We start from the raw sequence: 7,704 nt of genomic DNA, 5'->3' as shown, positions 1-7,704 counted from the left end.
CTCTTCCTAGAGCTGAACACCCGGCCAAACTGAGCAATCGGGGGAGAAGGGCCTTGGTCAGGGAGGTGACCAAGAACCTGAACCTGGCACCATCCCTATGGTGAAGCATGTTGGTGGCAGCATCATGCTGTGGGTATGTTTTTCAGCGGCAGGGACTGGGAGACTAGTCAGGATCGATGGAAAGATGAACGGAGCAAAGTACAAAGAGATCCTTGATGAAAACCTGCTCCAGAGCACTCAGGATCTCAGACTGTGGCGAAGGTTCACCTTCCAACAGGACAACGACCCTAAGCACACAGCCAAGACAACGCAGGAGTGTCTGAGGGACAAGTCTCTGAATGTCCTTGAGTGGCCCAGCCAGAGCCCGGACTTGAACCCGATCGAACATCTCTGGTGAGACCTGAAAATAGCTGTGCAGCGATGCTCCCCATCCAACCTGACAGAGCTTGAGAGGATCTGCAGAGAAGAATGGGAGAAACGACCCAAATACAGGTGTGTCAAGCTTGTAGCGTCATACCCAAGAAGACTCTAGGCTGTAATCGCTGCCAAAGGGGCTTCAACAAAGTACTGAGTAAAGGGTTTGAATACTTATGTAAATGTGATATTTCAGTGTTTTTATTTGTAATGAATTGTCATTATGGGGTATAGTGTGGCGATTGATGAGGGGAAAAAAACAATTTTATCAATTTTAGAATAAGGCTGTAACATAACAAAACGTGTAAAAAGTAAAGGGGTCTGAATACTTTCTGAATGGACTGTATTGGATGATCGATTGCACAATCTCTACATCTAGGAGAACAAAAACAGCTCTGTGACAAATTCACATTTGATTCTGTGAATGTCTAATCCAATGGCAAAAGTTCTAAAGGAAAAATGTGCATTAAAGCCACAATCTGTAAGATTTCTTGTTTTGCTTCATGACAATATTGGCAACAAATATAAATTAACAATCTTAGAGCAGTCCGGGCATGTCTTCAATTAAAATTTTATCGCCCTTGTGTTTCATTATGATATGTTAGATTAAAGAATAAAGACCAACACAAATGTCAAGCTCAATCGCCGTGTTCAAGTATTGTACAAGTCCCTACATACAGGGTATGGGGAACAGCCCAGCTAGTCGATTACCTATCAACTAGACTCCATAACAACATCATTTTCAATAGAAAGTACAAAAGTAACAGCACAACATTAAGTTCTTAACAGTCAAGTCATAACAAATGAAAATGCATTAAATTATTTTCACTTCAGTTTTCTTCCTTTAAAAATATATATTTTTTATAACAAGAGGACAGTTTAACACAGTCCCTTGCTTACAGAGTAAGCCTGTCCGGTGGCTTCCACAGCCGACCCACCCGTGAGTAAGTGTGGGCTCTGACAGGGGTAGGGCCACGAGTTGGTGAGCTTGGTGGGGGAGAAGCTTCAGCCTCAGTTGGCTCATGTCTCAATTGTGCGCCCCTTGCCCTTAGGCCTGGACTGTGATCCAGCTCATCTACATTTACATTTACATTTACATTTTAGTCATTTAGCAGACGCTCTTATCCAGAGCGACTTACAGGAGCAATTAGGGTTAAGTGCCTTGCTCAAGGGCACATTTACGTCATTTAGCAGACTCACAAATTGGTGCATTCACCCTATAGCCAGTGGGATAACCACTTTACAATTTTTTTTTTTTGGGGGGGGGGGGGGGTAGAAGGATTACTTTATCCTATCCCAGGTATTCCTTAAAGAGGTGGGGTTTCAAATGTCTCCGGAAGGTGGTGAGTGACTCCGCTGTCCTGGCGTCGTGAGGGAGCTTGTTCCACCATTGGGGTGCCAGAGCAGCGAACAGTTTTGACTGGGCTGAGCGGGAACTATGCTTCCGCAGAGGAAGGGGAGCCAGCAGGCCAGAGGTGGATGAACGCAATGCCCTCATTTGGGTGTAGGGACTGATCAGAGCCCGAAGGTACAGAGGTGCCGTTCCCCTCACTGCTCCATAGGCAAGCACCATGGTCTTGTAACGGATGCGAGCTTCAACTGGAAGCCAGTGGAGTGTGCGGAGGAGGGGGGTGACGTGAGAGAACTTGGGAAGGTTGAACACCAGACGGGCTGCGGCGTTCTGGATGAGTTGTAGGGGTTTAATGGCACAGGCAGGGAGGCCAGCCAACAGCGAGTTGCAGTAATCCAGACGGGAGATGACAAGTGCCTGGATTAGGACCTGTGCCGCTTCCTGTGTAAGGCAGGGTCGTACTCTCCGAATGTTGTAGAGCATGAACCTGCAGGAGCGGGTCACCGCCTTGATGTTAGCGGAGAACGACAGGGTGTTGTCCAGGGTCACGCCAAGGCTCTTCGCACTCTGGGAGGAGGACACAACGGAGTTGTCAACCGTGATGGCGAGATCATGGAACGGGCAGTCCTTCCCCGGGAGGAAGAGCAGCTCCGTCTTGCCAGGGTTCAGCTTGAGGTGGTGATCCGTCATCCATACTGATATGTCTGCCAGACATGCAGAGATGCGATTCGCCACCTGGTTATCAGAAGGGGGAAAGGAGAAGATTAGTTGTGTATCGTCAGCGTAGCAATGATAGGAGAGGCCATGTGAGGATATGACAGAGCCAAGTGACTTGGTGTATAGGGAGAAAAGGAGAGGGCCTAGAACTGAGCCCTGGGGGACACCAGTGGTGAGAGCACGTGGTGCGGAGACAGCTTCTCGCCACGCCACTTGGTAGGAGCGACCGGTCAGGTAGGACGCAATCCAGGTGTGAGCCGCGCCGGAGATGCCCAGCTCGGAGAGGGTGGAGAGGAGGATCTGATGGTTCACAGTATCAAAGGCAGCAGACAGGTCTAGAAGGACAAGAGCAGAGGAGAGAGAGTTAGCTTTAGCAGTGCGGAGAGCCTCCGTGACACAGAGAAGAGCAGTCTCAGTTGAATGACCAGTCCTGAAACCTGACTGGTTTGGATCAAGAAGGTCATTCTGAGAGAGATAGCAAGAGAGTTGGCTAAAGACGGCCCGCTCAATAGTTTTGGAAAGAAAAGAAAGAAGGGATACTGGTCTGTAGTTGTTGACATCAGTGGGATCGAGTGTTGGTTTTTTGAGAAGGGGAGCAACTCTCGCTCTCTTGAAGACGGAAGGGACATGGCCAGCGGTCAAGGATGAGTTGATCAGCGAGGTGAGGTAGGGGAGAAGGTCACCGGAGATGGTCTGGAGAAGAGAGGAGGGGATGGGGTCAAGCGGGCAGGTTGTTGGGCGGCCTGCAGTCACAAGTCGCAGGATTTTATCTGGAGAGAGAGGGGAGAAAGAAGTCAAAGCATAGGGTAGGGCAGTGTGAGTAGGACCAGCAGTGTCATTAGACTTAACAAACGAGGATCGGATGTCGTCAACCTTCTTTTCAAAGTGGTTGACGAAGTCATCCACAGAGAGAGAGGAGGGGGGGAGGATTCAGGAGGGAGGAAAATGTGGCAAAGAGCTTCCTAGGGTTAGAGGCAGATGCTTGGAATTTAGAGTGGTAGAAAGTGGCCTTAGCAGCAGAAACAGATGAAGAAAATGTAGAGAGGAGGGAGTGAAAAGATGCCAGGTCGGCAGGGAGTTTAGTTTTCTTCCATTTCCGCTCCGCTGCCCGGAGCTCTGTTCTGTGAGCTCGCAATGAGTCATCGAGCCACGGAGCTGGAGGGGAGGACCGAGCCGGCCGGGAGGATAGGGGACACAGAGAGTCAAAGGATGCAGAAAGGGAGGAGAGGAGGGTTGAGGAGGCAGAATCAGGAGATTGGAGGGAGAAGGATTGAGCAGAGGGAAGAGATGATAGGATGGAAGAGGAGAGAGTAGTGGGAGAGAGAGAGCGAAGGTTGCGGCGGCGCATTACCATCTGTGTAGGGGCAGAGTGAGTAGTGTTGGAGGAGAGCGAGAGAGAAAAGGAAACAAAGTAGTGGTCGGAGACATGGAGGGGAGTTGCAGTGAGATTAGTAGAAGAGCAGCATCTAGTAAAGATGAGGTCAAGCGTATTGCCTGCCTTGTGAGTAGGGGGGGACGGTGAGAGGGTGAGGTCAAAAGAGGAGAGGAGTGGAAAGAAGGAGGCAGAGAGAAATGAGTCAAATGTGGACATAGGGAGGTTGAAATCCCCCAAAACTGTGAGGGGTGAGCCATCCTCAGGAAAGGAACTTATCAAGGCGTCAAGCTCATTGATGAACTCTCCAAGGGAACCTGGAGGGCGATAGATGACAAGGATATTAAGCTTAAATGGGCTAGTGACTGTGACAGCATGGAATTCAAATGAGGAGATAGACAGGTGGGTTAGGGGAAAAATTGAGAATGTCCACTTGGGAGAGATGAGGATTCCTGTGCCACCACCCCTCTGACCAGATGCTCTCGGGGTATGCGAGAACACATGGTCAGACGAGGAGAGAGCAGTAGGAGTAGCAGTGTTTTCAGTGGTAATCCATGTTTCCGTCAGCGCCAGGAAGTCGAGGGACTGGAGGTTAGCATAGGCTGGGATGAAGTCAGCTTTGTTGGCAGCAGACTGCTCGTGAGTGAGTGTATGGTGTGTTCTGGTTTGTTGTCTGCTCTGTTATGCGCAGATCCACCCGATTGCGACGATAGACGCACCGACATCCACCAGGTAAGAACATGGTGCTACTCTGTAGGCACGTGCCCAGGCTCCAAAGTCCTGTGTGGTCTACCGGCAGCGGTCTCATCCTTATTGTTTCACCCACCTCCAGCTTTGGTAGGTCTCGAGCAGTCCGGTCGTAGAAGCACTTAGCAAGCTGCTTTCTGTGGCGCAGTTTGTCCATGACGCCAACCATGATGCAGGGCTCAAGTAGCTTGTTGGCTAAGGGGGTGGTAGTCTTCAGACGTCTGGACAGAAGGCGTTGCGCTGGGCTGCTGGCCATGTTTTCGGTGGGTGTGTTCCGCCACTGTAAAATGGCTTTCCAGGGGTCGTTGCTGTCATTCAAGGCCTTGCGTAACAGGTTTTTGATAGCTGACTCTGCCTTGCTCTTTTCCTTTGGGTGCCTTGGAGAGGAGGTCACGTGGTCAAACTCCCATTCTGAGGGGAAATGCTTGAACTGTGCAGTGAATTGTGGGCCATTGTCCGTGATGACCTTGTCAGGCTGGCCTTGCAAACTGTGCCTTGCAGCGCTTTATGCATGTCTCTGCAGACAAGTCAGGGAGCGGTTCAATTTCCCAAAAGTCAGAGTAGTGATCAACAATGAGAAGATAGTATTTTTGTCTGTGGCTGAATAAGTCCACGCTGAGGATTTGCCAGGCCCTTGTGGGCAGTTTGTTCGACATCATGGTTTCCTTTTGCTGTTCATGAGCATAAGCGCTGCATGCAGTACAGCTGCTGACAGTCTTTAATTTCTGCCTGCATGTTTGGCCAGTATAATGTTTTGCGTGCCTGGCAGTAGCATGCGTCACCTCCAACGTGGGTAAGCATTTCTGGACATAGTGATTTGGGGATAATGACATTCTGACCAAGATGCCATTTTGCACGCTGATCTCATCTCGAAAGGTCCAGTATTCTCTCACTGTGACAGGTGTCTCCTCTTTCAGGTACGGCCAAGCTGTGAGAACCATTTACTTCAGTGACTGTAAGTATTCATCCTTGTCAGTGTGTTGCCTATCTGGGCTAGGCAGTGATCTGTGACGTTCAAGTAGTCTGCCTGATTGATCTGTTGAACATCTTGTTGTTCCTGCTGTAGCGAGCAGATGGCATGCCGCTGATAGGCAGTGCCTCTGCCTGTACATTGAAGCCTATTGGGCGCGTTGAGGAGAGGTTTACTGAATATGCCACAAAAACCCATGGTTCTCACAGGGGAATGGAATACTAACTGGGACAACTTCAGGGAGGAATTTGAGGACTATGCGCTTGCGACCGGTCTACATGGAAAAACTCAACGAGGTCCAAGCGGCAACACTGAGGAACTTAATGGTCAGCGAATGCAGGCATATCTACCGGCACAATCTCACCCTCACAGCACGACAACAAGTTGATGCAAAGGTCATACTGGATGCATTGGAGAATTACTTCAACCCCACCAGGAACGTCATTTACGAGCAGTTCGTTTTTGGAAGCTGCAAACAGGAAGAGAGTGAGTTGGTACACAACTTTGTAACCCGTTTGAGAGAAAGATCTGTTACTTGTGAATACAAAAGATGAACTGATTTGTGACAAAATAGTACTGGGAATTGCAAATGAGGACATGCGCCGGCGTCTATTAAGAGAGAGAGACTTAACATTAGTAACTGCCATTGAAATGTGCAGCACTGCCGAAGTCACTGACATGAGAGCAATGGAAATAAAAAACCCATGCACGGACACTGATACTGTTCATGCTGTTGCCAGGCAAACATTCAGACAAAACCAATTGAGGCAGACTAATTCACCACAAACGGCGGACACAGACAGCCCCATAGCATGCAAATACTGTGGAAATGCACACGCAAGAGGCAAAGAGCACTGCCCTGCCTACGGCAAACCATGCAAAGCTTATGGAACTAATAATCACTTTGCAAAAGTGTGTCTCAAAAGCAAAAGAAGGGCGAGTGACGGCAAGCTTCACTGTGTTGATGATGTCACTCAGTGTTCAGAACAGTGAAAGGGACATTTACATGCATGAATCCATTGCGGCTGTACACAAGAGGGAAGAAATGGTTTGTGACACTACGATTACACAACAAGCTGCAACAATGCCAACTGGATTCCGGTGCTACGTGCAACATAATGAGCTACGAAGACAAAATCAATCTGGGACCCGACATACATCTCTTGTCCAGCGATACTAAAGCTGTACTCAGGAGGGCTAATGAGCTCTATGGGCATCTTTGAGACCAAATATGTTATTCAGGGACACAAACACAAGCTGGAGTTTGAGATTGTGAAAACCAGTACCACCTTGCCATCTCTGGAAGGTGTTGATAGCCATTTTCACATGTTGACACTGGTATTGTGTTGAGATAATGAAAATGAGGTTGAAAAGTGGTGGAGTTGCCCTTTAATGAATACAGGCCCAGGAATGTAGCATTAAGTAGGGGGTTGGTCTCCTGCATGCTGGGGCCTCCGATGACTGTGTGATTCACTGAGTATCAACATATTAAAACACTGCTGGTTTTTATAGAAGGGGGGATGGGATAGCAGCGTCTGTGCTTGTTTTATTTGTTTAGTACTTGGTTCACTAACATCGAAACAAGGATACCGTTGTCTTGTTTTGTACTTAAGAGTTTACTAACAACGAAACAATGAGTTGTGTGTCTGCACTTATTGTTCACTCATATTGAAACAATGGTAAATGGGTTGGAGGGATGATCAATGAGTTGGAATTCTAAGAAAATAGTTAACAATAACAGCAGTTATTGTGGTCTTGTATAAAGGAATGTTCATATTGTAAAATGCTAAATGAAAACTGTCAGACAAAACCACTTTCCCTTACTGGACTTTAGGGCAACCAGACCACAAGTTCATTTTTTTAGCACTGCTACAGTGGCAGTTGTTACTTACAAGCAGTCGCTATTTATATTGCAGTTTGCCAGGCCACATCAAATGCTGAATAGTATTCCTTTTCCGCCATCACTGCAAAGAGAATAAGGCAGAAACCACTTAGCTCAGATTCGTAATAAGTGATGACACCCACTAGAGAATGACTGACTATTGGCCTATAATTAAATGATGCCCTGTGAGCAAAGAAATATGAGAAGTTCCACAGAATCATCGATGAGGATTAAGATATCATCTTTGGCAC

The sequence above is a fragment of the Coregonus lavaretus genome, assembly GCF_964263955.1.
Source record: "Coregonus lavaretus genome assembly, chromosome: 25".
Taxonomy (NCBI): domain Eukaryota; kingdom Metazoa; phylum Chordata; class Actinopteri; order Salmoniformes; family Salmonidae; genus Coregonus; species Coregonus lavaretus.
Note: the sequence above shows the minus strand (reverse complement) of the source record.